Source organism: Lithobates pipiens, unplaced genomic scaffold (assembly GCF_037356315.1).
Source record: "Lithobates pipiens isolate NorthernLeopardFrog02 unplaced genomic scaffold, aLitPip1_a1.2 Scaffold_19, whole genome shotgun sequence".
Classification (NCBI taxonomy): Eukaryota; Metazoa; Chordata; class Amphibia; order Anura; family Ranidae; genus Lithobates; species Lithobates pipiens.
This window is the reverse complement of record NW_027507764.1, coordinates 545047160-545062275: the sequence shown is the minus strand read 5'-3', so window position 1 is coordinate 545062275 and position 15116 is coordinate 545047160.

Genomic DNA, 15116 nt, shown 5'->3' with positions numbered 1-15116 from the left:
GTCATAGATCTAACTCACTTGAACAGTTTTATCAAAAAGAAAAATTCAAGATGGAGTCATTATCCACAATTCAACAATCTGTTCAAGCAGGGGACTGGATGGTCTCCATAGACCTCAAGGACGCCTATTTTCATGTCCCAGTTGCAGAAAATTACCAGCAGTATCTCCGCTTCTCCGTGGGTGAAAGCCACTTTCAATTTACATGCCTTCCCTTCGGGCTATCAACTTCTCCTCGTGTATTTTCAAAAGTACTGTTGGCAGTGGTAGCTCTTCTGAGAACCAAAGGGATTCGTCTACATCACTACCTAGACGACCTTCTGTTGTTGGCTCAAGATAAGGATCAACTTTTGGTACACAGAAAGCAGGTCATCTCCACCCTACAGGAGTTCGGGTGGATCTTGAACTTGGAGAAGAGCCAGCTGGTCCCATCTCAGCGGCTGGTGTTCTTAGGGGTCCTATTCAACACTGTCAGAGGCACCATCTCATTACCAGAAGAGAAGTTGTCAGTGGTCAGGGACAGAATTCGTCCAGCCCTCTCTGCCTCTCATCTCCAGGCTCTCCAGTGCCTGAAAATTATAGGCACTATGGTAGCGACAATTCCGATGGTGAGGTGGGCACAGTGGAGGATGAGGCCCTTTCAGAAGGGTTTCCTTCATCAATGGTCAGACAGCAAATCCCAGCTGATTCGGATCACCCTATCCATGAGGAATTCCCTTCCGTGGTGGCTCCAACGGGAAAATCTCTGCAACTGCCATTCCATTCTCCCCATCTCATGGGTCACCATAACAACGGATGCCAGCAACAAAGGTTGGGGCGCCCACTGTCTGGCAGAAGTGGCTCAGGGCACCTGGATTCTCCCCTCCAGAGGGACGGTGTCAAACATCCTGGAGTTAAGGGCAGCCTTTCAAGCTCTGCTAGCCTTTCGGCATCTGATTTCAGGAGCCTCGGTCTCACTCAGGCTAGACAATACCACAGCGGTAGCGTACATAAGAAGGCAAGGGGGTACCCGAAGTCTATCCCTTCTCCAGGAGGTGGAACCGATCATGACCTGGGCTCAGAGGAACCTGAAGGATCTGACAGCATCCTATGTCCCAGGGATTCAGAACGTTCAGGCAGACTTTCTTTCCCGGATACTTCTGGACAACAACGAGTGGTCTCTTCACGAGGAAGTGTTCAACTGGATCCTGACAATGGGGCTCTCCCCAGAAGTCGACCTGTTTGCCTCTCCCTGCAACAAAAAACTGGAGAAGTATTATGCAAGGTACAGGGATCCTCAAGCCTACGGGGTGGATGCCTTGACAGAGAAATGGTGGTTCCACAAGGCCTATGCCTTTCCTCCAACTCCTATCATTCATCAGTTCCTGAGGAGACTCAGGTCAGAGACAGCAGAAGTGATAGCCATAATCCCTTATTGGCCCAACAGACCCTGGTTCCCGCTTCTGATGCTCCTCAGTGTCAGGGATCCAATTCCTTTACCATCCAGACCAGACCTTCTGTCTCAAGGGTCGAGATTACATCCTTGCCCGGATCACCTGCGCCTAAAGGCTTGGTTTTTGAAAGGGGACGGTTGAAGGCTTTAGGCTGTCCTGAAGAAGTCATTCCCACTCTTCTTAGTGCACGAAGAAGTAGTACTAACCGGGTATATGAGAGAATTTGGGCGAAGTTTGCAGATCACTTGTCTTCAAGGTCCAGTTCCTGTAATACCCTGACAGTCCGGGACGTTTTAAGCTTTTTACAATCAGGATTGGATATCTCCCTTTCGGTTAGTTCTCTCCGGGTCCAGGTTTCAGCAATTTCGGCTTTTTCTGGAGTCGCATGGGCCAATCATCCCTTGGTCCAACAATTCTTCAAAGGAGCAGTCAGGCTTAGGCCACAAAGGAAGCCTAGATTCCCCAAATGGGACCTTCCATTGGTTCTAGATTTCTTCTCTCAACTTGACAAAACGCTCTCAAACAGAGAATTAACCCTTAAAACCTCTTTTCTGGTAGCCATAACTTCGGCGAAGAGAATCTCCGAAATTCAGTCTCTAGGCGCAAAGGAACCTTTTCTCACCTTCTTTCCAGATAGGGTAGTCCTAATTCCGATGTTGGGGACAAATCCCAAGGTTACCTCTGTTTTCCATGAAAACCAGGAAATCACTCTTCCTACCTTCAATTCTGCTGGAAGTCAGGATCCACATCCACTGGATTTGGGAGTTACTCTAAAACAATATCTGGATGTTACAGCTTCTTTTCGTCAATCTGACTTCCTCTTCGTGCTATTTAACGGGAAAAATAGAGGCGCCAAGGCCTCCGTTAGATCCATCGCTGCTTGGGTGGTCCAGGCAATCCAATCGGCTTATAGAGAGAAGGGCTTGGCTCCTCCTGAGGTGGTTACAGCTCACTCTACCAGAAGTCTCTCAACCTCATGGGCGGCTTCGCGTCTCGTTGCGCCTGATGTAATCTGCAGAGTGGCCTCCTGGTCTTCAATTCATACCTTCATGTCTCACTATTGTGTTGAGCCAGCATCTTTATCCTCTGTTGATTTTGGTTTGAAAGTCCTGTCGGCCGACAGTGTTAAATAAATCTTTTGTTCAGCATTTTTGCCCACCCGGGTGTGTTTGGCGAGTTATTTCCCACACGTTGCTGCCATGGAGTCTGTCAGGAAAATGGAAAATTCCTATCAAAATACTTACCGTAATTTTCCTTTCCTGATGGACTCCATGGCAGCAGGAGTTCCCTCCCAAATGGCTGGAGTAGGCTAGTTACCGAACACGGCCAGGGGCAGGGAGCAAAGATTTATGGGAGTAGTGTCCTATAGGGTAGTGGAGGCGGGACTTAACCCACACGTTGCTGCCATGGAGTCCATCAGGAAAGGAAAATTACGGTAAGTATTTTGATAGGAATTTTCCATTTTCTTTGCAAGACCCCACCAAGCCGTCCTTATTCACTGCTCACTCGGCCAAGTCAATCCTGCGCGGTATTCTCAAACAACAGCCGCAAATCAGCAGCAAACGTCTTCCCGTGACCAGCTCCATTTTCCGAGAGATATCGCTCATCTTCTCACGTACCCTTTTGGCCTCTTTCCCAGCCTGGTCATTAGAGCAGCCATTTACCTAGCCTTCTACATTTTTTTACGCCCCAGACAATTTACAGTCACCAGCTCCCGCTGTAAGACGCTATGCAGGGGGCACCTCACTCGCCACCAAACCTTCTTCATCCTACATCTAGAGGTGTCTAAAACACAACAGGGGGGCCCAGGGACGGACATCAAGTTTTTTGAAACCCTCAATTCCTAGTGCCCCGTGGCCGTCTTGGACCAATTACTAGCACACTTACCTGATCCTTCACCCGACAGCCCGTTATTACCATTTCCAGTTAGACCCCTAAGCAGCAATCAGTTTATCAGTCACGTCAAAATCCTCCTACGCAATTTAGGCCTGGACCCCGCTCGTTACTCGGGACATTCTTTCCGCATTGGAGCAGCATCAGCAGCCTCACGCAACGGAGTTCCAGAACACGTGATCAGGAAGTTGGGCAGATGGAAATCCACCTGCTTCGCTCGGTACATAACCGACCCACAGTCCGAAATGTCTCAAGCCTTCTGTGGCCTTGCCCTCTAAAAACATCTTGTCTTGCCATAATAAACTACTTTCTCCCTAAATTGAGTCTTTTGTGCCCTTCTCTTAGCATACCGCCCAGCAGCACAGGGCTCACTGCCCAGCTCACCTGGGTTTACCTTACAGCAGACCAGGGCACACTTCAGGTCTATTTTATGTTGTTAGTCGTGTGCCGTGTTTATGTTTTCCTTCCATATCTTTTGAGGATGGAGGGCTTTGACCATAAATAAGAGGGCCAGTATGGTGGCCCGTAATTATGGGAGGAGCACGGAGGGTATTTAACCAGACCTCCCACACCGCTCAGTGTCGGTGCCAGTGCGCGGTACCCTCCCACCCATTCCCTTTCTCACAGCACTCTCAAAACACGTTTCTCTACAGAAACATCCATTACTTTCTCTAGGTATGCGCCCTTCTCTTAGCATACCACCCAGCAGCACAGGGCTCACTGCCCAGCTCACCTGGGTTTACCTTACAGCAGACCAGGGCACACTTCAGGTCTATTTTATGTTGTCAGTCATGTGGCGTGTTTATGTTTTCCTTCCACATCTTTTGAGGATGGAGGGCTTTGACTATATATATATATATATATATATATATATATATATATATATACACACATATATATATTGTGACATTGGGGTGTTTAGCTCAAGTGGTTAGATGCATTTTTTTTGTGCAGTGAGTCCACATCAGACAGGCATTTCTAGTTAAGGGACTGGTAGCCCACGTTTATTAAAGGGAAAACAAAACAGTCCATCCAGGAATCCCACGCAGGGGATTAACTTCATTCAGCACACATAAATGAAAACATACCAAGCCACCTGGCTCTCTCTTGTCAGCAGTTCCTCTGCTTGCTCACAACAGACTTATCGATTCTTTCCAGCCCCCTGGACTTACTGGCTTCCGTAGTCTTCCCAACTCTCAAGGCTGGCCAGCCTTTCCCAGTCCCTGAGCAAAGAATCCCCCTTACATGGGCTACAGTCTCCCACAGGGCAGACCACTCTCCAAACACAGGTTTGTCTTCAAATAGCAGCAGCAAGCTGCTCACACTCCACTCCACCATCCTCCACACTCTGCCCTCCCCTGCCCCTCGTTATATGGGCTGTGTGCAGCTGGGCACACACCCTGCTTGCTATCCTCAAGACCCGGACACAGGGTTGGAGATCCCGTCCCACCCATGACTCTCAGGGATCTCCAAACTACAGAATCCCATCCGGAACTAGCAAAACCTGGAGAAAACTGACAGAGCAGTTTTCTCCATTTAAACTCTACACTCTGTAGTCTTGCAGTCCGCAGATATGCAAACTCTGTGTCTCTTTTACCTCCAATTTCATAGGGACAGAGCCTCGCTCTGCCACGATATATATATATATATATATATATATACACACACATATATATATATATATATATATACACACATATATATATATATACACACACACATATATATATATATATATATATATATATATATTATTTTTCAGTCTTTTTAAAACAAAAATAACAAAAAATAAAAACCGCAGAGGTGATCAAATACCACCAAGAGAAAGCTCTATTTGTGGGAAAAAAATGATAAAAATGTAATTTGGGTGCAGTGTAGCATGACCGTGCAATTATCATTCAAAGTGCATCAGCGCTGAAAGCTGAAAATTGGTCTGGACAGGAGGGGGGTTTAAGTGCCCAGTAAACAAGTGGTTAAATTACCAAATGATAATCTGCAGATGACATGTAAAAAAAATTATACAAAATAACAAAATGTTACATTGTATCTTTCTGTAGCTTCTGAGCAAGCTTTATTCATAAACTTTTTTTTTCTCTTTATTTGACAACTGAAGCTGCCAACTTTCTGTGTGTACACAACAATGCCAGGCTTGATTAATCAAATCCAACATAGTTGTTTACTGGGAACATACAAGTATAGAGACTGGACATGCTACGCATGCCCTGTGTACAATGATGACCTTTTTTTGGACGTGTGTAGAGAAAGTCTGCAACTAGCTAAAGCGGAGCTCCAGGTACAATAATCAGTTTTTTTCTAAAGGAACACCCATGATTGGCAAATATTCTACAATATTATTTGGATACTGTTGCAAATGAACTATTTGTGCTTTATGTTAATCTGTAAAAAAGTACCTGATCTCGGAAACAGGCAAGGGCCAGCGTGGTTCTGGGCATCTGAAGCCGGCTATTTCCTGGGATTGGGTGCAGCTGGCTACCCAGCAGGCACCTCCTGATCTCGGCTCTGTGCAGTGAAGACACTGCACGGTGCAGTTTGCTGATTGCAGGTTGCCATAGCGATGGTGGCGGCAGCGGAAGTACCCAACCCATTGTTATGGCAACCTGCCAATCAAAAGAGAATCAGGCGGTTCCCTTGGACTTCTGGGATCGATGACCCCGATATTCAAGGAGTCCAAGGGAATCGACTGATGACGACATCGCCTAGACGGCCGGGACCGAAAGTGCCACAGACACATTTAAAATAAAGGTATTCAGACATAATAAATATATATATTTATATATATATATATATATATATATATATATATATATATATATATATATATATATATATCCACTTAGGGCTGCACTGCAGGTGGACATGTGATCAAATACAACTTGCAAATATGGGTGGAACTCAGCTTTAAACAGCTACTGTAAATACATAGTTGAAGCACATACTGTATGTGCAAGCTGTCTTATCTGCCAAATGAGTTGCATTTATGTCCATCTGGTTCTTAGATTATCAAAACCCTGCAGACAGCACAACTAGCATGGTGATCCAACTTTTCTCTTCTGCATTAACCATGTGCTGCCAAATCATGTACCTGTACGTCATTGGCTTCAAGTTATTGTACCGGAGGCATCAACCCGGTACCGTTTTTTAGAGCTGGCCAGCTCTCTTGTAATTACAACCAATGTAGCTAAGCAGCCATTCAGCTGTTATTATAAGCAGCAGGTGGGGACACCCCCTCTCCTCCTGCTGCTTTCCGCTGCTTGCCTGGGCTCTCTCCGTCCCACCGGAATTGGCTTTAATAGGGTCTCAGATATGGTAACCCGGGCGCACCGTCCACTTTTTTAGGTACACTGTTCAATTGCTTGGTAACACAAACTGCTAATCGACCAATAAAAAGGCAACAACTCAATGAATTTAGGCATCTAGATGTGGTAAAGACAACTTTCTGAAGTTCAAACTGAGCATCAGAACTGGGAAGAAAGAGGATTTAAGCGACTTTGAACGTGGCATGGTTGTTGGTCCCAGACGGGCTGGTCTGAGTATTTCAAAAACTGCTGATCTACTGGGATTTTCACGCACAACCATCTCTAGGGTTTACAGAGAATGGTCAGCAGAAGAGAAAATATTCAGTGAGGGGCAGTTGTGTGGAGGATAATGCCTTGTTTATGTCATAGGACAGAGGAGAACGGGTTTGAGCTGAACAAAAGACAACAGTAAGTAAAGTAACCACTCATTACAACCAAGGTATGCAGAATACAGCAGCAGAAGACCACAGTGGATGCCACTCCTGTCAGCTAAGAACAAGAAACTGAGGCTACAATTCGCACAGGCTCACCAAAATTGGACAATAGAAGATTAGAAAAACATTGCCTGACTCTGATGAGTCTTGATTTCAGCTGCAACATTCAGATGGTAGAGTCAGAATTTGGAGTAAACAACATAAAAAGCATGGATCAATCCTGCCTTATATCAGCAGGTCAGGCTGCTGGTGGTGTAATGGTGTGGGGGATATTTTCTTGGCAGAACTTTGGGCCCCTTAGCATGGGCGTTCGCAGAACTTTTTCCAAGGGGGGGCATCATTTCAAGGCCACTCATGCTCCGCCCCTTTTCGACAATCTCATGAAAATCTTTCCACTGGAAATACATATGTGTTATATAACAGATAATTCATCTTCACTTTGTATTGGAAGTTACTCAGGCGGCTGTGTTCCATGCCCATATAGCCTAGAGAATGTACATCTTTTTACATTGCAATACGTCTGTTGTGGCCATATTTTGATCTCATACTGTCACTGTATAGGCTGTTTTTATCAAGATAAAAATATGGCAGCAACAGAAGTATTGCAATGTAAAAAGATGTACATTCTCTAGGCTATATGGACATGGTACACCGCCAACTGAGTAACCTTGCGGACGCCCATGCTTTCAAAAACCAGCCCTGGAAAAAATTTCATACCAGCCTCACAGCATTATTATACCAGCCCAACAGCATAACGTCATTATTTTCTTGTTCATGAAAGGGAAAAACCATGCATTTTAAAGCACATTTGATGAAGAGAGTATTAGATATAGATATGAAATCACATAGGGCTTTATATATATATACAGTATATATATATATATATTCAAATTCCAGTTAATAGTAGTAAGTGATCAATCATCAAGGGGGACCCCAGAAACTCAGAACGTGGGGGGGGACCACCTTCTGCAGAAAGAATACTCTAAGGTAAGGGGGGTGGGTTACTAATATAAGGAGAAAACCCTTTATATCAGTGCCCCTTACATTATCGTATTCACTCCCCCCTTACATCAGTGACCCCCCGACTGGCCTGGCGGTGCTTTCACTGACCTCCTCTCAGGTGCACTGTGCAGGGCTCAGTCAGTCGGCTCCAGCTTGGAGGTTTTATCCTATGGTCTCCTGTCCACAGTCCACACAAGTCTGACTTCTCCCATGACCCCCATCCCGGCGGTGCTCCCACTCTTGACTCCTCTCCAGACTCCCTCAGAGACTGCAGACATGCTACAGGAGATGGACAGTGACTGCAGACTTGATGCAAGAGCTCAATGCAGCCTCACCAGTGCCCATCAAATTCAGCCTCACTGTGCCCACCAATGCAGCCTCACTGTGCCCACCAAATGCAGCCTCACTGTGCCCACCAAATGCAGCCTCACTGTGCCCACCAAATTCAGCCTCACTGTGCCAATCAAATACAGCCTCACTGTGCCCATGAAATGCAACCTCACTGTGTCCATCAAATGCAGCTTTACTGTGCCGTGAATGCAGTCTCACTGTGCCCATCATTGCAGCCCCTCCTGTGCCCCATGTCTCAGTCTGCAGTCCCTTTCTGTGGGAAGGTGTGTTGTTGATGCTCGGTACAGTACCTTGCATGCCACCAGGATATCCATGACGGCCAGCAGCAGGCAGGGTCTGTTCTCGTTTTGGATGGGGACGGTGCTCCTTCCAGAGGATCTGTCTGCTGTGAGATGGAGTGGTCCCTGACCACCTGCACCTTCAGCTGTCCTCATTTTCCGGCCCCAGTCAGCCTGCCCTCTGGTCCTGGGGAAGTGGAGAACACTGAGTGGGATTTGGAGAGAAGGGGGAGCAAAGAGTACTGGCGGGGTTGGAGAACACATGAGTGGGGGAAAAGAGCGAGGGGGAGTGGAGATCACAGGGGTGGGGAGCGGAGAGCGCAGGGGGGGAACTTGAGAGTACTGGGGGGGGCCAACAAGAACAGGGGTAGAGAGCACGGTAGGCTGAGAGCACTGGGGGGGGGCTAAGAGTGTGGGGTGGTGGAAAGCACTGGGGGGGGCTAAGAGTGTGGGGGGGCAGAAAAACAGGGGTGGAGAGCACGGAGGCTGGAGAGTACTGGGGGGGTACAAAGAGCAGGGGGGAGTGGAGAGCAATGGGGGGGAGCTTGAGAGCACCAGTGGGGGCCAGAAAGAACAGGGGTGGAAAGCACGGGGGACTGGAGAGCACTATGGGGGGTCGAGAGCACATGGGTGGGGGCAAAATGCAGGGGGAGTGGAGAGTACAGGGATGGGGAGTGGAGAGTGCTGGGGGGGAGCCAAAAAGAACAGGGGTGGAGAGCACGGAGGGTAGAGAGCACTGGGAGGGGGGCTGGAGAGCACCAGGGGGGGCAAAAAGAACAGGGGTGGGGAGAATGGGGGGCTGGAGAGCACGGGGGTGGGGGCTGGAGAGTGATGGGGAGAGCTGAAGAGCACTGGGGGGGAGGAGAAAGAACAGGGGGGAGAGCACTGGGGGAAGTGGAGAGCACTGAGGGGAGAGCACTGGGGGGGAAAGAACAGGGGGAGAGAGGAGAGCACGGGGGGGGGGGAGAGCACGGGGGGAGGAGAGCACGGGGGGGGGGAGGAGAGCACGGGGGGGAGGAGAGCACTGGGGGAGAGCACTGGGGGGAGTGGAGGGCACTGGGGGGAGTGGAGGGCACTGGGGGGTGAGAGCACTGGAGGGAGTGGAGAGCACTGGGGGGAGAACAGGGGGGAGAGCACTGGGGAGGAGAACCGGGGGAGAGCACGGAGGGGAGAGGACTGGGGGGAGTGGAGAGCACTGTGGGGGGGGACAGGGGGGGAGCACTGGGCGGAGTGGAGAGCACTGGGGGGAACAGGGGGGAGAACAGGGGGGAGAGCACTGGGATGGTGGCTAGAGAAGGATGGGGAGAGCTGGAGAGCAGCAAGAATAGGGGAGGAGAAAACTGGGGGGGGGGGCAGGAGAGTGTGGTGGTGGAGGAGAGCACTGTGGGGGGGGGGGCAGGAGAGTGTGGTGGAGGAGAGCACTGGAGGGGGTGGCAGGAGAGTGTGGTGGTGGAGGAGACCACTGGGTGGGGGCAGGAGAGTGTGGCGGTGGAGGAGAGCACTGGGGGGGAGTGCTGTGGTGGAGGAGAGCACTGGAGGGGGGGCAGGAGAGTGCGGTGGTGGAGGAGAGCACTGGGGGGGAGGAGAGTGCGGTGGTGGAGGAGAGCACTGGGGGGGGGGGGAGGAGAGTGCGGTGGTGGAGGAGAGCACTGGGGAGGGGGCAGGAGAGTGTGGTGGTGGAGGAGAGCATGGGGGGGGCAGGAGTGTGTGGTGGTGGAAGAGAGTACGGGGGGGGGGGGCAGGAGAGTGTGGTGGTGGAGGAGAGCACTGGGGAGGCAGGAGAGTGCGGTGGTGGAGGAGAGCACTGGGGGGGGGGCAGGAGAGTGCGGTGGTAGAGAAAAGCACTGGGGGGGGGGCAGGAGAGTGCGGTGGTGGAGGAGAGCACTGGGGGGGGGCAGGAGAGTGCGGTGGTGGAGGAGAGCACTGGGGGGGGCAGGAGAGTGTGGTGGTGGAGGAGAGCACTGGGGGGGCAGGAGAGTGCGGTGGTGGAGAAGAGCACTGGGGGGGCAGGAGAGTGCGGTGGTGGAGGAGAGCACTGGGGGGGGGGGGCAGGAGAGTGCGGTGGTGGAGGAGAGCACTGGGGGGCAGGAGAGTGCGGTGGTGGAGGAGAGCACTGGGGGGGGGCAGGAGAGTGCGGTGGTGGAGGAGAGCACTGGGGGGCAGGAGAGTGCGGTGGTGGAGGAGAGCACTGGGGGGGGCAGGAGAGTGCGGTGGTGGAGGAGAGCACTGGGGGGGCAGGAGAGTGCGGTGGTGGAGGAGAGAGCTGCAGCCCCCCCCCCCCCCCCGATCCTCCTATCCAGGCACTGTGGCATGGATGGGCATCTACTCCTCTGGATCACAGGATGGATGGCTGTGTTTGGCAGCCGCTCTGTAACACAGTCCCGCCCCCCCCCAGACCGGCTCATGTGATAGGCGTGACGTGATTCTCTCTACTATCACACGAGCTGGTCTGGGGGGGCGGGACAGTGTTACAGACGGCCGCCGAACACAGAGCCAGCGCTGTGAACCAGAGGAGAGAGCGGAGGATGCAGCATGATGCAGCATGGTGGCGGCAACACCTTGGGGATTCCAGGGGGGGCACTTGACCCCCCTTGCCCCCTGCTGCGGACGCCCATGCCCCTTAGTACCAATTGAGCCTTGTTTAAATTCCACGATCTACCTGAGTATTGTTGCTGACCATGTCCACCCCCTTATGACTACAGTGTACCCATCTTCTGATGGCTCCTTCCAGCGGGATAATGCACCATCTCACTAAGTTTAGATCTCAACACTGGTTTCTTGAACATGACAATGAGGTCACTGTACTCCAATGGCCTCCACAGTCACCAGATCCCAATCCAATAGAGGGCCTTTGGGATGTGGTGGAATTGGACATTCACATCATGGATGTGCAGCCGACAAATATTCAGCAACTGTGTGATGCTATCATGTCAATGTGGACCAAAATCTCTGAGGAATGTTTCCAACACCTTGTTGAATCTATGCCACAAAGAATGAAGGCAGTTCTGAAGGCAAAAGAGGGCCCAACCTGGTACTAGCAAGGTGTACCTAATAAAGGGGCAGGTATATATACAAAACCCCTACATAAAAAAAAAAAAAACTGTATTAGAAGAAATAGTCCAGGATTGCTGCACTTTAAAAAAATGTAATTATTAAAACAAGTACAGAACAAGTTCCATAGCTGCATTCATTGGCATTTTTAATATCTGCCTAGAGGTCAACATTTGCCCACAAATTTGTAAATGTCTGTTCAGAAGCCTGCACTGAGCTGACAACATAGAGGAACTAACTATAGGAAGCAGAAACAGGGTAGAAGCTATGCTATTAAATTCTGCTTTTCATGACCTGCACAAGTTATATTTCTCAGTGATTTTATGAGTAGAGAACATAAAACTGTGCTCTGAGAAATAATGGAAGAGAGAAGATGGATGTGGCGTTGCTGGGATAGAGGGAATTCACACTTGTTATTCTGTCCACATGGCCGAGCAAACCCCCCCACCTCCGTCCCCCCCACCTCCGTCCTCAATATATGTGGAGCACCGAGATGAGTCACAGTAATAATGACACAGTGCTTCCATTTATCTGCTTCATGTGTGTGCCATAAACCCAACTGATCATACACTTCTCCATATCGATCACTCTATCTCTCTATCTATCTATGAACTATCATTTTTTGTATCTATCTATCTATCTATCTATCTATCTATCTATCTATCTATCTATCTATCTATCTATCTATCTATCTATCTATCTATCTATGACCTAGCATCTTTTTTCTCTATCTATCTATCTATCTATCTATCTATCTATCTATCTATCTATCTATCTATCTATCTATCTATCTATCTGTCTTTTTTCCCATCGGCTTATCTATCCACATCTTTCTCTCCTTACCTCTCCATTAGTGGTGAACTCAGTTATTGCCTCTCGCTGAAAAGTAAATAATAAATTGCCCCTATCATGGAGGTCCATTGTAGGTCATTATGGTGCCATAAGGTGCCCACATTATATGTAATTAGAGGATATACGTTTGGTAACAAAATGTTAGAGGTCAGCAAAGTTAATATAAATAAATGAAAAGTCTATTTCTTGACATCTCTGTTTCATAGGAAAACAAGACTAGTGAAAAGGAAAAGATTTGTTTTTTACAAGTATTGTAATGCATGGAACCTTCTGATTTCAAAATGTTACATTTTCCTGGAATTCGTAAAATCAGATCAGTCACTTTTTATAGATGTAGCACTGACCCCCGAAGGAGCTGCTGGTTTGAATTGGGCCTGCACTCTTCCAAGAAACCGCACTAACTTGACTCAATCCCCTTGGCACAGCTGTGGTGCAATGTAATACAGTACAATATATATATAATGTAAAGTACCTGTATAATACCCTCAGGATCCTCTGGCTCCACCTGGTGGGGAAAAACAGCACGCCACACAACTGGGCACTTAACCAGATATATTTTTACTGCAAGTATATTAAAGCAGGTGGTTACAGAGATTGCACTGCCATCCCAACGTAGGATGTCAGTACAATATAAATCAACAGACATACAATATGAAATATATATATATACAGTATATATATATATATATATATATATATATATATATATATATATATATATATATATATATATATATATATATATAATATATATTTCTATGTATCTAAACCTGGGCGCTCCCACTACTTTAAAGTTATACGTGAGGCCTCACTTAAAGTACTCTCTCCCGTATCTTCTTTCTTCGCTAGCTAGAGACTCCCCTGATATTTGTAATCCAAAAGGTAGGTAAGAGTTAGCTTAAGGTACTCCAGGTATAACTCCAAGAACTTATACACAACGCTTGGGCACTAAAGTGAAGTAGGCCTCAAGCCTGCTCAATGTCAGTTGCTCTGTTACGCCTCCATGGAACAACAGGTTCCTGCGAGGTCTGTGAGTCTAACTGTGTGCAGCAAATTAACAAACGGTGGGCCGTAACCCTCTCACCATCTGGATCAGAGTTCTGGGTGATGACATTGATCCGGCAACTGTAGCTTGCTTCTGTATCAGCTGGGCAGGTGCTCTGTGTCACTCCGCTGACTGGATTTGGTCCTCCGATACTCCGATAAGTGTCTCTGGGCCTCGTCAATCTGATCACCAGCTCTCAGGCTCCGTCAAATTACCTTGCAATCCGCGGTGACTGTCTGCAGCTGTCTCCCGGAAACCTCCTCACAGATCCGCACAGGCAGGCAGCGTGGTCCCAAGAGACCTAAAATGGCCACTGCTGTCCCTTATATCCCCTACCCAGCATGCACTGCGTAAGAGAGTGTTCATGGGTAGGTCACACACAGACTCCTGGGTAATGAGGTCAACCTTCAGAATCCAAAACAAACAGTCACTTCCTGTACAAGTCTTTAGGTTGTTCTGAGGTAAATGATAAACAGGTGCGTTACCCATATTTGGTCACTAGATGGCTTTAGTGTGAAACCACAGTAATGTTCATATACCTTACATTAAAGCATGTATAATCACATTCAACGGCACATTTGACGACAAATGTTGGAGATTGTGTGGCAAAAAAGGTGATATGTTACATACATTTTGGACATGCCCTAAACTTGGGACGTATTGGGAACAAATCTTTCAAGTTATGTCTGAAATTACCAAAACAGTCATTCCTCCAAATCCCTCACTTGCTCTATTATCCATTGATCTTGATCGATATCCTATCCAGTTTAGAAATGTGTTTACACATATTTTGCTGTCAGCCAGGATCAGTATAACGAGGAACTGGAAAAATCCAAATCCTCCTTCCATAAAAGAAGTGATAGAATCGACTCAAACTCCTTACATTAATGAATCAATTCTAGCTCTTCGGCCTCACAAAAAAGATCATACTCATAAAATATGGCAGCCATGGTTAAAATGGGTTAGTCCCCAAAACGTTGCACGAGTTCTTTGTTCCTAGATAACTTGAATTAAAAAATTACTTACCCCGCTCTAATATTTTAACCACTTGCCGACCGCCGCACGACGATGTACGTCCATTTTTTGAAGAGGGATATCTCGGTAACGGCAGCAGCTGCTGCCACAACCGAGATATCCATCTCTTCAGGTGGCGGTCGGCTGTACGATAACGGTGGTCTCCGCGGCGGATTCACCGCGAGATCACCACTATCGGCGGCGGGAGAGGTGCCACCCCCCCTCCCGCCGCCCTCCCGCACCTTCCGCCGCTTACCGGAGCCGTCGGTAGCGGCGGAGGCGATCGGGTCCTTCCGTCTGCTGGGCATAGAGACAAGTGAGGCTAAGATGGCCCCCACTCATCTCTATACCATAGGAGGGCGGAAGCGACGTCAAAACGTCACTTCCGCCCATACCTCTTAAAGGTATATTTTTTTTTTAAATGTCAGATTTTCTTTTTTTTTTTTTTT